At 38.0% G+C, this 18,194-nt stretch overlaps 1 pseudogene; it reads left to right on the top strand.

Annotated features, from left to right (window-relative positions):
* The first annotated feature begins 8,619 nt into the window (after positions 1-8,619).
* On the top strand, positions 8,620-9,627 carry LOC145500147 (uncharacterized; annotated as a pseudogene).
* The last annotated feature ends 8,567 nt before the right edge of the window (positions 9,628-18,194 follow it).

Below are 18,194 nucleotides of genomic sequence, written 5' to 3'. Positions count from 1 at the left end.
TAATTTCTCTTATATTCTTTAGTATACCTTCACCTGAGACAAATTGCAGCACACTTCGTTTGGTTGAATATCGATTTATCTTACGCAAAACCGATAATAACTGAGTTTTGTCAAAAGGCTTCGCGTAATCTAGGCCAATAAAAAAAGTTCCAAATCTTGCAGAGCCGACATCAAAATATATGTTAGCAGCAATTTGAGCAATCCTTGTCCATCATTTGTTTCCTACACGAAATAAATGGTCAAAAATCAGGGTTTTAAAAGACAAAAGCTTGTTCCTTCCGATCCCCACAGTAATTTTGGGGGAAATAATTCAGACTGATGTAATGGAATTTTTCTGGTGGATATAATGGTATAATTTAGACTTCGCCAAAAATCTTCAATTCTGTCGCAGTATGCCTTAAATCTTATATTAATAAAACTTCAAAACCTCTAACCTGCGTTTAGTTGAGTCAGAGATAGTCATGATACACTAGGTCGTTTAAGGCTCGGACAGTTTTGATGAGAGGATCTTCTTTTCCCCTTTTTTCGTTGAAAAATCAGACTTTAACTGCCTCATGAAATCATTAACTTTGGACCGCAGTCAAACCGCCGCGTGAATGCACACGAGAAGTCACAATCATCGGTAATTAAGAAAGGTACTTAGACCACAAACTATTATGGGCCGTTAAATGTCCTTAAGGCATGTTTAGGTTTTAATAAACATTGGCAGCTTTCACACTAGAGACGGATAACCCGTCTTAGACGGGTTATCCGTCCCTAGTGAGAAAACGGCCAATGTGATAAAACATATCCAGAGCTAATAAAATTTCTTGACCAACTAAATCGGTAGACTTTACAAGTTTCAGTTTATAAATGATGACGGAAAACCCAGAGCCGTTGGGTGATAAATAGGTCTAACTTCCTGTTTCTAACCTAATTGAGAACATGCAGCTGGCAGCTGATATTAAACCTACTCTGAAAAAATTTTCGACTTTCGCAGCATCATTTAAATCTAATTCAATGTTGTCATATTTATCTCCTGCTTTTGCAAACCTGTCCTAAATACTTGATTAGAGGCCAGAGATCAGTCTTCATATTTTGCCCATTAATTCGTAACAACTCGTTATATGTTGTTTCTAACTTTCGAAAAGCTCCCATATTCATGATTAAGTTGTGAGGTGCTTTTAGCTATTTAGTGTTCTTTGAATATAATTACCACGTTAAAATAAATTTGTTGCCTATGTTTTTCTTCTTACTGAAGCACCTTCAAAACGGGTTGAAACCTTCAATGAAGTGATTTAACTCGGTCCATTTATATTTACCTACTAAACAATGCAACAAATTTGCGAAACTTTTATTTTAGCTACGACTTCCTTTCTCCTGTTTCTTGGAAAGATTTCAAAATCTCGAATGTTTAATCCTTTGAAATTCTTTTCAGTCAAGCCCCAATTGTCTCAATTGACACTCACAATATGAATCACGATGAAAACATTTTTCCAGCCTTGTTTAGGAGATTATTTACCAAGCAAGCAATGCAACTAATTTAAATAATGTTGTCTCTAGCTACGACTTCCTTACACCTGCTCTAAGGTATGTTCTAAACTTTTTTTCCTGTTACATAATTAGCCGTTTTATGTAAGTCTTTTCATTCTGTCACATGATTATGATAAGCCCGTGTGTCATTAGAACTCTTTGGAATACCCCGAATTTCCAAGCAGTCTCGTCTCGAGCATTGTTCAAGGTCGTTAAATGATTCCTACAAAGCTTTTTAACTGGTTTGTAGTATCCAGGAGCTCAGCTTTTAGACTCTTGTCAACTGGCTGCCTGGCTCCGCTAGCCCCTACGGTTATTCCAGGCAGTTAGTACTCTAATTTTTACTTGTAATATTTTCATTGAAATTGTAATATTTTTTCTTTAGCAAGAGTGGGTGCAAATAAAGATTGATTACTGTTGATTACTGTACAGTCGTAATGTAGAGTGCTTGAAAATTAGTCTGCATTGTCGCGCAAACTCAAATATATGCAGAGACGCCTCTGGGACTTTCCAAGATTTACATAAATTTAAAAACTCGTGAGTTTAGCTGGACATCATTCATTAGTAGTGTATGTGTGTTCAAGGAAAAAAACGTTTGCCAACCGGAGTAGTTAACAGTTCCCTTGGAATTATTTGTTTAATTTGTTTCTTATGACCTTCCTTACTAATTTCGCTGTCATTTCTGTAGAACGACTGCGTGGAACATTTAGTTCATTTTAACCCGTTTGGTGAAGACATTGGTTTATAGACAGGTTGTTTTGTCCAAGGTTATGTCGTTTCTCGACCGATTTTTTTCAGTCATATGCTCAAGAGAATTAAACGAATCTTTTCTAGGAGCCCGGTGTAATATCTAAGGTAGTCATTTTCCAAGACTCAAAAGCAGGAAACCATTTTTTTGTATCAAAAAGGGTAAATGAAAATCGTTTGTTTAGCACACAAGCTTGACACGGAGAATCTCTTGATAGGTTGTTTGGTAACAGGGATCAGTATTCTGGATTATTTATGCATGGAACTTTAGTTGGATAATTGAACTGTATGAAAATTCCGGCGGGCCCAGGCTCCCCCTTTTTCCTAACGGCCACAATTGGACTCCTTCGGAATCCTTTTATCTGCATTTCGTGGCAGCTGATGGTGTGATTCCTACACTTGCTTTTAAGTGTTTTTCATTGAGCGATGATATCCAAGGGAACTGGGGTTTCTGTTTAATCAAGAATCAAGACTTTCAGACAATTCTAAGATAACCAGTTTTTATGATAGTGAAAATTTCCTGTAGTTAAATCGGTTGATGTATTTACAAAATAACGAAATCATACGTAGTCTAGAGTCCAAAACACGATCCAAGGCTCTTGCAATTTTATTTGGTTGCTTGTTTGCCGTATTTTCCGTTTAGACTGTTTAGCAATTTGTTGAGCACAACAGTAAGCTGATATCTTGCGATATCAAGACGCTGACCCGATATGGCCTGTTTTATGGCCGACAATGGATGTGGTGAAAACCTTTTTTGACCAACTGTAGCGGCATATCAGGCTGGTTTGGTCTTGCCATGGTTATTTTAATTTGCTCAACTGCGTCTCTTCAAAGTCGCCTAATATGCCGCCGATGTACTACATTTGTTACTAAGTTATGGATTTAATCTAACAATTGCCTTGGTGATGGGCCATTCAAATTTCAAATCGTTGAACTTGTCCAAATTGTAGTGATCCTCATTGTTGGCCAGCACGATGCGGCATTCCTTTTCTGTGCTAGAAAAGCTTTTTAGTCGAGTCGTTTAATAAGAAACTTGCTAGATCTGCTAGCAGTTTTATGTGGTGTATGGTTTGATCATGTGCTAGGTGGATAGAAGCACAGAGATGACCATAACATTTTGTTTCTAACGGACGAAACCAGGATAAAGGTAGGTAAATTCTCTGAAGTCATTTTCTGCGAGAGTATTGTAATAATACGGAGTCAGTATAAGCTAATGCACCTTCAAGTCATTTTCAAGTAACTGTTGCGCCTGCCTCTCCGGCTAAGATAAGTTCAATGCATTAGCTCTCCTTGTTCCCTACATCAGTCAATGTAGGAGGCCTAATGAGCAACTCGCTATACTGAGAGATCTGCTCGGGATCAGTGGAGTGAACAGAATATAGATCACCGAACAGAGAAAGTTATCACTAGCTAATGAATGTTATTCATGATTTGATCTCTAACATTTTACCTTGTTTATTTACCCTATAGATTTATTTATAACCTCAGCTAGAAGTTGTTGAAAAGATAACTAAGTTGTTAAAGAGCTCACTCCAGCAACACGTGACCTTATTGCCCAACAAAGGTCTTTTGCCGTCACGAGTGTTTTCATTTAAAGCCTCGCAGCCTGAGACGAGCGCGGTTCTTAAAATGAAAAGCGTTTTTCTGTCGCTTATTTCAGACCGAAGGGTGAAAAAAATTTAAGAAGTGAATTTTGAGTTTCTTGAGTTGTGATTGTATGACGAACTTTTTGTAAAGAGGCGATGAAATGTGTAGGGGAATAACAAAATTAGCCGCTGTGGTAAGTTGGGTTTTACAATAACTTTTTTTGTGCGATTTTTCAAAAGTTTCATTTTAGTCAGACTGAAAGTTTAGTCCGAATTACAGCGATGTCACGAGCTCTGTCATGATCACCTTGGTTTACAAAAAGCGAGGCCAACATAGAAAATAATTAGAAAGAAATGTCAGTGTTTCTTAATCCGCGCTCTCTTCACTTCTATTCGAGATTTCCTGCATCAGTTCGCATCAACTATTTTCCGATAAAGTAGAAATATATAAAAAATATTCGAACGACTTATCGTGGATCTATAAATCAGCTATGTCTTGCCGAATTAAAAAATGTATGGCCGAATCAAATCAATATTCGGAAAATGTACAGAATTTCGAAGGAAAGACTCTTTGAAATGTTCTAAGTGTACTTGATGTTTATTAAAGTGCCACTGAAACGAAATTTTCGTACTCTCTTTTATTATCCCAATCTATAGTTTCAAACGTGCTTAAAGTAATGGTGAACTTTATTTCTGTCAAATCCTAACGGAAAGTGGTTTTTTTAGCTGTTGAAATCGATTGTTTGGAGCAAAACTGTGTCCGGGCTCTGCAACCGAGTTTAAGGACCTTGTGACGTCACTGGTTGTATTCACGCAAGAAGCGCTATAGATTCTCTCTTGTTTTCACTTGATTTATGCAAGTCTATTTTTCATATTGTCGATACCTACTAGTTTTCTACCTTGTAATTTCTGTCCAGCCTTGACAGGAAATACACATCATAAACGTTAGAAGGTGCCAGAGAGTGTAGATTCACCAAAATAAATGCTACAGATTAGAGCAGCTCAGTATACTTTTCGAACATCTTAAGTACTCGATTGGAGATTTCGAAGACGAGTGTGGCAACTTTTATATCACGTCCTGAAGGCTAAACACGATATTTCGTCGTCTGTTTTCAGCCTGGTTCTGAAATTTGGATTCTCACGTTTATCTAAGGTCTATTAACAAGATATGTATAAGAACAGTGTATCGTTTTGCTATCGCCTAGAATGAAGTTAATAAACACTATATATGTAACAATCATATTATGAGCTCGAGATTTCTATGAGGTGATAGCTGAAGGTGCCTAAGGCCGAATCAACTATCACCTCGTAGAAATCGAGAGCGAATAATCTAATTGTTTTTGTACAATTCTAACTAAATTTCCTTCAAATAAAGATTTTTTAATAATTTCCCAACGTAGCATTAAACTTAATGCTTTAGTAGAACGGATAGACTTGTCACAAGTCGACCTTTTCTTAATCCTTGACTTATTTATCTCTCTCGAGCGAAGCGAGAGGCTATCTTCGAGCGACGGTGAAACCAACAGGCTAGGAAAGAATTATTGGAAAGGACTTTTAGAAAGTCTATAGAATGGACTGGAATGTTATTTAAAGCTTACATTTGTGCACGCGTGCTCGTCAGCTCATTGAAAGTTTTAAGGTTTTATGTCAAAGCCACATCATGCGAGTCAGTTTCCTTTCTTTACGGTTAACGCTCTTGAGAATTTAATCATCCAGTATTATTTCTAAATCTTCCTCAAAACATCACAGAAACTAGGAAAGGTTGCCATCATTTCGACGACCTCCAGCCACTGCATTCTAATTAACAATTAGATTATGAGCTCGAGATCTACTAATCGTTCAAAATTTTATATAAATCCTCTTCACAGACTCCTGGAAAACGCAAAGAAGCGGCAGTCATCTTTTTTACAAGCTCATACGGCTACGCTACTTACTATCTACAACATAGTGAGAAGCGTAGCCAATCAGAAAACGCCATTCTGTCATGACAGAACGCTAGTAGATTTATACTAATGGCTGATACTATACGAGTAGCTCAGCCAACAGACTGCAGAATTTGGATTAGTATACTAGTAGAATTCTACTAATATGGGAGAACATCAAGCTTTACCAGAAGATTTACAAAAACAACGTATTATTTCCCCAGGTCACGTTGTGGTGGGAATAAAGACACTCTGGTATGTACACCTCAATTATATTTGTGAAATTCCTACCTTTGAATATACCTGAAGCATGAGAAAGGTACGCTTTACAGGCGGAACCTCCCCGTGCAGATCATTATAGGAAGTGCTCTCCCACCCGCCACCCACCCCTCCCCCTCCCCCTCACCTCTCTCCCTCCTTAGGAGCTTAAGCTCGGGAAATTCGTCAATTTGAAAAGCGAAATGACTTTTGGAATCAGTTAGTATTTTAAGAGAAATACAGAATACTATCAAGAGGTTTGAAAACTCTGGGAAGATTTTACACTGCGGGGAATTGAAGTTATGCCGTGTTTTTGGTAAGAAGGCAGAGTTTTTCTCACAGTTAACATTTCACAAAGGCCAGAGAAAGTGCGAGCACTTGCTTCTTCTGGTTTTGCCCGTAAGTAGAGTTATTGTATTGTTGCTATTTGGCTAGTGCTCCTTCATAGAACTGTATTCTATGGATTCGAGGTAATGCACTTTAAATTTCACCACGCTGTTTTAAGCTTCTTGTTCTTGATATTCCCGTCGCCGTCGCCGTACCCTGTGATCAGGTGCCGGCGTCTTTTAATACAGGGAGGGAAGGAAGGTTAGATAGCAATTTACCGTTGCCGTTATTGTTGTTTCCCAAAGATTCCAAATAGCCTTGGGCCACTGCATTAACGACAGACCTTCTAAGTCTTTTTGCGGCTTTGCTGTTGTTATTTTGCAATCTTGCGACAAAAGCAACGGGCTATACAGTGTGCGATTGTAAGAAAGCCGTCTCCCATCTAAATCGTGTTTGTGAGAACACTGACTACAAAAGTCCAATAGAAAGCTTTATATTTCCCCCAAATTTAATTAAGAAAGAGTCAGACTTGAAACAAGGGAATTGCTGTTTTGGGTTACTTAGTAGCGGAAGATTCCGGATGAGTTGCATACTTAGTGTATAAACATTAATCGCAAATTCAGGCCATCAGCGAATGACAAACATGAGTGAATCGTTCTCAGAGAGATTCAAAATGTCAGATTTAAATGGCGCCTGACAGTAGGTCATTTCCAAGTTGTCTTTTGCCTTTGTGTGAAAACGATTTTTTGAGTGAAACAATTCATATTTAAATGTGTTTCAACGTTTCGCTCGTTTTTGCAACTCGGAATGGCCTGTAGAAATAATTTATATCCAGGAGCAGAGGCTCCCTTGCTCGTCTTTATTGTCGTACCCTGAATGACACAGAAAACAGTGGCAAATACAATAGCATTTGTAACATAAAAGTAAATTGCAACTTGATGTGACAATAATATGATAATAGAGAAGTTCTTGAAAAGAAGAATCAATGATATTTAGGGCACTCATATGCGTAATGCCGGAGATGATACATTACAAACCGGACATGGAAAATGGACAGCGGAAGTGAAGTATCAATAAAGTTTGAAGCGAATCCGAAAAAACTAAAAGCATGCAGTCAATTTCATTAAGTCATCGTTGCCGAGAGCATTAATTGTCTGTAAGTGAAGATTGCGATTGAGTCACGAAAAAAGTTCATCTGCTGGGATTATTCATGACATGGCAGTTGTAATAGATATATGTCAAATGTTTGCTTGGAAAACGAATTATAAAGTTCCATCAGGAACTGTCATATTGCATCTGTCTAGCGGTTTGTTTGAGATGTGGGTTATTTCAGTTGTAATATAATTTTATAACCAGCTACAATTAGTGATCCCTGTTTTCAGTATTGCGTGTTTTCTATATTTTCAAGAACTGAACGGAACATTCTCACGATGGTTAGTCTGTGGATTTCATTCTGAAGGTAAGTCTAAGGTTAGTATATTACGGTAACTATAACTTACTATAGAGAGAGGATTCTGACTAATGTGATCAAACTGAAAGAAAACCTTGCCCAGTAAATGTCCGAAGGGAATATGTTCTTTAAACAAGCTGCGTCACGGTTTTCACATCTTGAAAAGTTTAGCCTAGATTTTTCACGTTCGTCGTTTTTAATCCGAGTCAATCTTCTCCATCCTTAACCATCCTTGTTCCTCTATGGTTCATTACTAGCTCTTTGGTGTTTTTCTACTTCAGTTAACTATTATTTTCGGGTTCCTTCAATTAAAAAGTAATTTTAATTTTGTACGTTACAAAATGCTTCAAAGTACAGTGACTGAGCTCTTTTAACAGAATAGCTTCATATCGCTTACTGTCGCTTTCGGGAAGCAAGGAGCAGTGTTAAGAGCGCTCGTCTCCCACGTAGCCCGTAGCTCGTAGCCCGGGTTTGATTTCAGCCCCGTGGGTTGAGTTTGTTATTGGTTCTTGCCTTGCTCCGAGGGTTTTTTCTCCACAAAGACTAACATAGGATAGAGGACCTGCATGAAAACCAGCCAGGACCAATGTGGCTTCCTCTCTGAATATTGTAATCTTAATATAATTTTATTTTACTTTGACTACAACATGAATTAGTGAGTGACTAGATTTGTAAGGATTCTGGCCTTGCAATTTTCACAAAGCAAAAACAAAGGCGGAAAAAAGTCTTGCTTTGTTGCATGAGTTTTTTGATATCTTAACCTTACGCCCTCATTTTTAGGTGATCTTTTTTTTTGGAAAACATCACAAGGAGCATAATGACTACAAATATCAGCAACAACAACAGTACTTCAAACTCCAGCTACGACAAGATGATATCTCACTTTCCTGCCTCAGAATGCATTCCGTGGCTTGTTGTGCTCGTCCCTGAATGTCTGGCCATAGTTATCCTTAACATCATCACCATTATTGTATTTGTAAAGCAGCTACAGAGCACATACTTGATCATCCATCTGGCAATAGTCGATCTCTTAGCTGGCGCAGTTTCAGGACCTTTGAATGTCTACTATGAAATGCTCGACTGCGTTTTCGAGGATAACTTTCCGTATTTCCCCTGGCTAGATTATTTAATTAACAGCGTACGATTGTTTTTCCCGTCGGCCTCCCAATCAATCTAGCTGTTATCTCCGTAGAACGGTTACACGCGACTGTTCTTCCATTCAGACATCGCCTCCTTAAGAAATGGATTTATGGGGTAATGATCGCTGCCATTTGGATAGCGACAATATCGAGGGAGTATATCCTAGTGCGTGTTCAGTTCTACCCAGAAAACCTTGATTTCAACACAGTATTAGCGGGCTACTTCTCACATTATTTCGTTTCTCTTTTTGTTATTTGTGTTTCTTGTGCCTGCATCTTCATAAAAGTTCGCTGCAGTCGTCATCGTCATCATCACGGTGCAGCCAGCCTGAGAGAAAGAAAACTAACGACTACCTTACTTATCATTACACTTTTGTCCTTATTGAGTTGGTTGCCATTTCCTATTTTTTTTCATGATTTTATCTACTGTTCGTTTAGACTCTTGGAACGCATTTCATCACTTTGCCATGACAGGGCTAATTTTATATTTGGCCAACTCGCTAGTTAATCCAAAAATATACTCTCTCCGGATGTCCGAATTCAAGGCATGTGTGGTAAGAATGTTCCGCCGGGCTCCAAATCGTGACAACGCAGCCGATTTGTCATTTAACAATCGTTAACACAAACTCTTCAGTGGTATTTGTATGTTGTTGTAAATCAGTTGAAAAGAGTGAAGTCGTTCCAAGAAAATCAGATCCTTTTTTAATACCAATGACGGTATATAATCGGATGTCAATGGTTTTTCTTAATCTCTTGATTATCTTCAAAGTTCAACTGATTGTCTGAAAAATGTGTGTACAAGATGAAAGTTTAAAATGTTAGTAACAAAATTCATGCGTTTCTAATTCAGTTTCAGAACTTCCTAAATTAAGTCAGATTAAAAGTATATTTCTTCTTTTTGGGATAAGTTCCAAAGTTGGTATTCTACCGTAAGTAATGCGAGTTTACTTCTCTCCGAGCCAGAAGTCTTGTTTGGAATTACTCGTCCCTGTACGCACCATTTGACTCTCAACCACCTCATAATGCTGGGCAAATATTTTCTATATATCAACGCGATAAATAATACTATGTTCGTCAGTTCAGCGACTTCATCTCATTAGTGCCTGAAAAAATCGAGAAAAAAATATATATTGCTACCACACTGAATGGTGAAAGAGAATTTCAACAGAAGTGAAAATTCTTTCTCACCCATTAAGGCGTGTCTGTTAGTACTTTATTGCGAGGTTTTTTTTTGTTTTTTTGTTTTTGTAAGTAAAAACAGTGTACTGTAAGTCCTTAAGTAACGTAATGTGAATATTGTACTGTATTGTACTGTAATTACAGTGTATTGTAAGTCGTTAGGCAACGTAATGTGCCAGTAGGTTATGCCATATTAAGTAATTAATGCATATTGTAAGTAAGCAAGTAATGTAATGCGAAGTATTGTAAGCAGGTTTTTGAATGTATTGTAAGTGATATTTGTAAGTTAGTAAAAGCATTAAAAAAAGTATATTCCAGTTTCGGAAAACTTTTCTTGCATATTGCATCTGTTGTTAGAATTACTCTATCAGAATCTAAATTTGCAAATTTCACTACGCTTTTTAGTAATTAGCAATTTGATGTAAAACACATCAAAACTGAGGGTAAAGATAGTAAAATTCCTTGCCTTTCGTTTTCGTTGAAACTACGTTTTCTTCTAATAAAATTCTTATGAAAAAGATTGATATTTTTAGCCCGTAAAAAATAATCTTCCACATTTTGTTTGGTCAAAATCCATATAATTTTGTGATTTTATTTTACAGAGGAAGGTTAAGGCCCTGTTCACACTACGCAGGACCGTAATTGTTGTCGAGAATGGTGCAACCTATCGCTTCAGAGTCATGCTGTTTAAACCCTTGAAAATGTTAAATAAAATCCACCATTTTTAAACAAAACAAACTCCACCCAGCATGCCTGTGTTGTAGAGCACGTGACCTCGAATTCTGGAACGCGGTCAGACGCCTTGCATTCGAACAGCAAAGATTCAGAAAAGTTGAACTGGTGATTTTTGATCAATGGTAAGCGCCCGTAGTACCATGTGATTCCGAATGAGTTGTAATTTAGTGGAAACATTAGTTGCAAATTCAGGCCATCAGCGAATGACAAGCATGTGTGGTTCGTTCTTAATAAAACTTGAAAATTGCAGGTTTGATTGGTGCTTGACAATTTGAGCAAGTAGAAATTAATTTATATCCAGGAGTTAATATAAGCTCCTTTTCTCGTTTTTATCATCGTATCCAGAATTACACAAAGAAATCCGAGAACGATTTGTACGCGTAATGCTGGAGACTGTACATTATAAAGGCTTGTGCATCAAAACGAACCGGATATGAAAAATGAACAGCGGTAAAGAATTATCAATAGAACGCAATATTATCACACAAATCAAACTAAAAGCGTGCAGTCATCTTTATCAATCATCGCTGCCGAGAACACTGCTTTGCAGTAAGTAAAGATTCTGAATGAGTCTGAGCGAAAAACTAAGTCTGGCAGTTGCTAGTTTTAATCAACCTCTACCAAATGTTTGCTTTGGAGAAAGAAAGTTCCATTAGGAACTGTTATATTGCATCCGTCTAGCGGTTTGTTTTAGATGCATATATGGGTTATTTCAGTTGTAATATAATTTCAAAACCGACTGCAAAGTGGTTTATTGAGTTATATTTTCAAGTATTGTGCGGAACATTCTCGATCTCAAGGTGATTTGTCTGCGAGAAACGTTTTCCCACTTAAAGACGTTCGCGCAAAAAATTTCTACTCGATAACCTGTTTTTTTTAAACTTCTACTGCGGACAGATAATGATATACCTGTTTCAGAAATGAAATAAAAATTGGGGTTCACCGTCTTCGTTTCAGAGATCAAGCGTGTGGAAAACTAGTCTGATTTTGATAAATTGGTGCGCGTAATTCAGCATGGTCTCCGGGGTTTTTAGGTTAAAATATCAAAGATAAGTCAACAGTGGCAAACTATCCTAATAATATTTTGTATCAGTGAATCTGTGGCTTTAATAATTCCAAATATTTCCATCATTTTCACAAACCTTAACCCTTCAAGAGGCATTTGAAACCGACGCACAGCTAAACGAAGAGGTCAAATAAACGGAATTTGATGGTGCGTTTTGCAAGAAATTCAAACTTCTACTCAATAGATTTTCTTCCTTTTTTCGCAGAACGTTGAAAATCGGTAGAGAAAATGGCCCATTAAAAGAAAAATAGGGGTCACCGAACGTCCAAGATCGTTAAATCCACGCAAAGTTGTAGCAGTGGCCATTTGTCCTATTATTGTTCACTTACCACTTAGCGCGCGCGCTCGATGCATGACGTGGCGTGTGAATCTCGTGAGCAGCAAGAATGCGCAGAAACAGTTAGCGCGAACGAATGATTTTGGCCTTGGCGATCTTCACAAAACTAAAATAAAAGTAAAAAACAAACAAACAAACAAACAAACAAACAAAAAAACACAAGTCTGGGTTCTTTGCGGCATGGACCTGTGATGTCTTAATTTTCAGCCCTCATTTTTAGGTGATCTGGTTTTTGGAAGGCGTTAGAAGGAGAGGAACATAATGACTACAAATATCCGCAACAGCAACAGTACTTCAAACTCCAGCTACGACAAGACGATGGCTCACCTCCCTGCCTCAGAATGCATTCCATGGCTTGTTGCGCTCATCCCTGAATGTCTGGCCATAGTTATCCTCAACATCGTCACTATAATTGTATTTATAAAGCAGCGTCAGCTACAGCGCCGAGGTACATACTTTGTCATTCATCTGGCCATGGCCATGGTAGATCTCTTAGCTGGGGCAGTTTAAGGACCTTTGAATGTCTATTATGAAATGCTCGACTTTATTTTCAAGGATAACTTTCCGTATAACACTTTGCCAGGTTTTCTAATTCTTGGCGTACGATGGTTTTTCCCGTTGGCCTCCCTAATCAATCTAGCTGTAATCTCCCTAGAACGGTTACACGCGATCTTTCTTCAATTCAGATATCGCGCCCTTAAGAAATGGGTTTATGGAGTAATGATCACTGCCATTTGGGTGACGACTATATCGAGGGAATGTCTCCGACTACGTTTTCAGTTCTACCCAGCAAAATTCGACTTTAACATGGCATTAGCGGTGTACTATTTACATCAATTTGTTTCTCTTTTTGTTATTTGTGTCTCTTGTGCCTGCATCTTCATAAAAGTTCGCTGCAGTCGTCATCGTCATCATCATGGTGCAGCCAGTCTGAGAGAAAGAAAACTAACGACTACCTTACTTATTACCGCGCTTGTGTCCTTATTGAGTTGGATGCCATTTCCTATTGTTTACATCATTATAAGTCTTCGTGACTCTTGGAACTCATTTTACTACTTTCACGTGACTGCGTTAATTTTATTTTTGGCCAACTCGCTGTTTAACCCCATAATATACTCTTTGCGGTTGCCCGAATTCAAGGCATTTGTAGTAAGAATGTTCTTCAAGGCTCCAAATCGTGACAACGCAGCTGCCGATTTGCCTCTTAACAATCGTTAACACAAACTCTTTAGTGGTATTTGTATGTGTTGTAAATTACTTAAAAGATTGAAGACAAGAAAACAAAAACATCTTTTTTAATACCAATGTGACGGTAAAGTCTGCATACGAGCCAAGTGGTTCATCAGCTGCAGGCCGGAGTTTATCCCGGTTTCTGTAGCATGAAGCGACTAGGAGTATTTCTACTTCCCCCTGAATGGGATGCTAGTTCATCGCAGGGTTACTCGCACCATTAAGTTCGCCGGTACCCATTTATACACCTGGGTGTAGAGGGGCACTGCGAGAGTAAAGTGTCTTGCTCAAGAACACAACACAATGTCCTCGACCAAGGCTCGAACCCAGACCGCTCGATCCACAGACGAGCGCACTAACCATGTGACGGTAATAGGATGTTACTGGTCTCTCGGTCATTTTAAGAATCATTTCTGAGTCATCGCCTATCTTACGTAACCAATATAAATTCACTAGCATCAGTGTAGCACCAGAAATATACTATAAGACTGCCAGGTTGTATTTTGTCTCCATTATTAAAAGGAATTAACCCAGCTTGTACTAAAAGCTAATTTTCTTCGTTTGGGTATCAATGTTGTAACTGTGTGGGGGTCAACTGCGCTAGCCCCGCCAAAGTTGGATTAGCCGCGATCTATTTCAGTCGGAAAGTCAGTTACGCAATCAAAATCATTTTATTGGGTTCGGATTCTTTTAAATCAAAGCGAGAGGCCTACGTCATGTAATCAAAATATATAAATATATATAATAATATATAAAATGTAAATAACTACACAAACAAGATATAAAATCGATAAATTAGATAATTAAATAGTTCATATAGCTCCAATAATAGACCATTTCTTTTGATATCTGGCGAAAAGTATCCTTATATGACTGGTATTAAAGCTATTATTTTTGTTTTCGGATTAAATCGTTTATAGCCGAGAAATTCACAGTTATGTGAACGTGCCCATACATTCTAAGTAACTACGTTCCCATAAAAGTTCTATAATTTAACAAATATTCTTTTTGTAGCTTGAGTATTAAAGCTATAAATCAGAAATTTAACAAACATCGTTGACTTTAAAACTGTCTTTTTTTCTTTGTTTTTGGATTGATTTGTTTATAGCTGAGCAATTCGCAATTTTGTCAAGCTTCTCTATGCGCATTTGTTAAAGTCTAAATAACTGGATCATGCTTTCTTCCCACGCTATTACAGCTCAGTTGTTAAGACGCAGGAGTTCAGTATTGGTTTACCATTCGAATCCGGTACAGAGAGTTTTTTTCCCCTTTTTCTTTTATTTTTGCTAGGGTTGAACAGCGGTTGGGTATATCATTTTCCAAAACTTCGCCGTACTTTATCTTTCAATTCGATAGCGCGAGGTTGCCATGCATGAAATAATCGTTTGGAAATTTATAGCTGACAAAAAGAACAGCTGGGAAACAAAGTGGATTGGTACAAATTGCACTATCAAATATTGCATTATTAAAGCATCGAATACAAGAAAATTTCTCCCGCTAAAAATTTGTGTTTGTCTAGCGCAGTATCCAAATTGCTGATATTAGCAAATCTGACTTATAACCAAAATATAATGTCTTGACAAGAAACTAATTCTATACGGCTACTTAATTAGACGCGGGATCGTACTAGCCGTCCAGTTAAATGGATTTTTAAGCTTTCTGACTATCCCCTGACACACACAGTCCGATGATCACCTCGTATTTACGTTTCCTGGCGGGAGCTATGTATAAAATAATGATTTCAAAATCGAAACTTCTGACTTCTATCGATGCAATATTGCTTCTGTCAGGGAAAGATAATCTGGTTAACTTTCAGATCAGGTGCTTGACAATATTCCACACTCGAGAATTGCACCCCCAAAGAATACGAACAATATAAACTACCCATCACTAAAGAAACTTCCAAATTATTGTTTTATCCTGTTTGTCCTGTTGCCTTGGTTAGATGGATAAATAAACAAGTAAATAAATAAATAGATAAATGAAGACAGAAAGAAAAAAAGAAAGAAAGAAAGAGAGAAAGAGAGAAAGAGAGAAAGAGAGAAAGAGAGAAAGAGAGAAAGAGAGAAAGAGAGAAAGAGAGAAAGAGAGAAAGAGAGAAAGAGAGAAAGAGAGAAAGAGAGAAAGAGAGAAAGAGAGAAAGAGAGAAAGAGAGAAAGAGAGAAAGAGAGAAAGAGAGAAAGAGAGAAAGAGAGAAAGAGAGAAAGAGAGAAAGAGAGAAAGAGAGAAAGAGAGAAAGAGAGAAAGAGAGAAAGAGAGAAAGAGAGAAAGAGAGAAAGAGAGAAAGAGAGAAAGAGAGAAAGAGAGAAAGAGAGAAAGAGAGAAAGAGAGAAAGAGAGAAAGAGAGAAAGAGAGAAAGAGAGAAAGAGAGAGAGAAAGAGAGAAAGAGAGAGAGAGAGAGAGAGAGAGAGAGAGAGAGAGAGAAAGGAAGGAAGGAAGGAAGAAAAGTTATACGTACCTTTCGTGGCATTGTTCTGGCCTTGAGCGTTATCCGAATCCGGCAATCAAGTGGACAGTCCGTATTCTTTACATTCTTGTCATTCGTGTGCTTGCTTGATTCGATTGCTCTTTAACATTGAATCCAACAACGGAAAGACAAACAGTTCGGTAGATTTCAGATTTTATTTTGATTGGTGAAAGTATTTGTGTTTTAACAGAATGCTTAAAGAGGACACTTGAATGGACAATTTACCCAAGTGTGTTTAAAAGTTCCCGATAGAAATAAGAATAAACGTGGACGTTAAATTTAATTAGACAACCAAAGATATGATTAAAAGAAAAAAAGGAAAAAAAATGAGAACCGCGCTTTCCCCTGTGGAAACAGAATAAACTTGAAAGTAAAAGAAGATAAACTTGTTTAACGCTATCACAAGTGGTGAATTTTTAGTTTTCATCGATAGCGATTTTGGTGATGGGAATGTCTGTATGATAACAATCGTCGGTCAAATGGCAAGGTAAACAACTGATTTAGAGCGGCGGTGGCATCAATCGTTTGCTCCTGTCCGCTTAAAGCCGACGGTTGATGGTCGTTGATGATAATGGTCTTTTCCCAAGTTTTGTAATCTCCATCTCACGGTATTTCCACTAATACTGATTACAAACAGCAACCGTGGATACCGCTAATTAGAACGATTGCCATTTTGTCTTGAAACGCAACAAGCCATGCGATCGAAATCTTAAATATGCCTGGAAAGATCGTGTGCTTTTCTTTTCAAAAATAAGTGGGTTGAGATGGGTGTAGAAGCCGTTGAGATGGACTAATAAGACGCGCCCGGTAAGCTTTAAAATGATACCAAATTGGTGTCAATTGAAAAGTCACGTGACGAGTTATTCCCTTCTGGAAGAGCCAGTACAAGTGTGTATGTTATTAAAGCACGATGTTCGGGTGGAATTTTTCCAAAGCAATTGCGTTGAGATGGGTGTAAAAGCCGTTGAGATGGACTAATAACACGGTGAGCTTTAAAATGATACCAAGTTGCTGTCAATTAAAAAGTCACGTGACGAGTTATTCACTTCCGGAAGAGCCACTACAGGTATGTATGTTATTAAAGCACGATGTTCAGGTGAAATTTTTCGATGGTAGTTGCGTTGAGATGAGTTTAGAAGCCGTTGAGACGGGCTAGTAACACGGTAAGCTTTAAAATAATACCAAGTTGCTGTCAATTGAAAAGTCACGTGACGAGTTATTCACTTCCGGAAAAGCCAGTACAAGTGTGTATGTTATTAAAGCACAATGTTCGGGTGAAATTTTTTGATGGTAGTTGCGTTGAGATGGGTGTAGAAGCCGTATCATTTCAAAATTCGCTCATCACTTCCGGTGCCGCGAAAAAAGTACTTTTCTCGATCTCCTCGAGAGATAATTGTAGTTGCTGGATTTTAAAGCAATTCTAAAGAACATCATATTTTCGCGGAATTCAAGGATGCGTTTTGCCAGAAAATGAAAAACAAAAAAATTATGCGGTAAAAAGAGTGGTCAAAGAAGCACAATTTCCATTCTCATTTTTTATTTTTCATGCATGCTTAAATTTCTTCAAAACGGCTTTTGAATTGTTTTTGTACAGAAAACACGGAAAAAAGGTTTAAGCAATTTAGTTAAAATGCATTTTTTTCTGTTTCTGGTCACGTGACAGTGGGCGTGGTCCGATAACGTCATGAACTGGATCATATTTGCTCCCTATGGGCATCGTCCAAATTTGGTCCAAATTGAATCATACATGTGCAGAGTTATAGCAAATTGATTTTTCCCTAGCAACGGCATCAACAGATACTATAATGGACCCTTAAAGAGATTTCATTAACGTTTGTTGCCGTTAATTACAATTGTGAGATGAGAGAATAATTTGACTAAGTCCCTGATGCAGAGCAATAAAAAATAGTGAACCACCCCAAATTTTCTTAGCCCTCCCACCAATCTCGTTTCCAGAGTCTTCGCTCCCCTTGACCAGCGGTCGGAAAACGAGAGCTCTGGGAGCAACCATTTCAGGCGTGCGCCTCCCGTGCGCCATAGATGCAGACTGCGCAGTGAAACTGGATGGGCAGAATTCGCTTATTTCAAAATGGTTGCGAACAGTCTTGCGAACAATGGTTGCTCAGAGCTCTCGTTCGTTTTCCGACCGCTGGTCAAGGGGAATGAAGACTCTGGGAACGAGATTGCCCTCCCTCCAGCTCTGTGAGCTCTGTACTTTATGACTCACTGACAAGTTCCA

The sequence above is a fragment of the Orbicella franksi genome, chromosome 10 (genome assembly GCF_964199315.1).
Source record: "Orbicella franksi chromosome 10, jaOrbFran1.1, whole genome shotgun sequence".
In the NCBI taxonomy this organism is placed as follows: domain Eukaryota; kingdom Metazoa; phylum Cnidaria; class Anthozoa; order Scleractinia; family Merulinidae; genus Orbicella; species Orbicella franksi.
The sequence above is the reverse complement of the archived record's forward strand: the minus strand, read 5'-3'. Positions and strand labels throughout refer to the sequence as shown.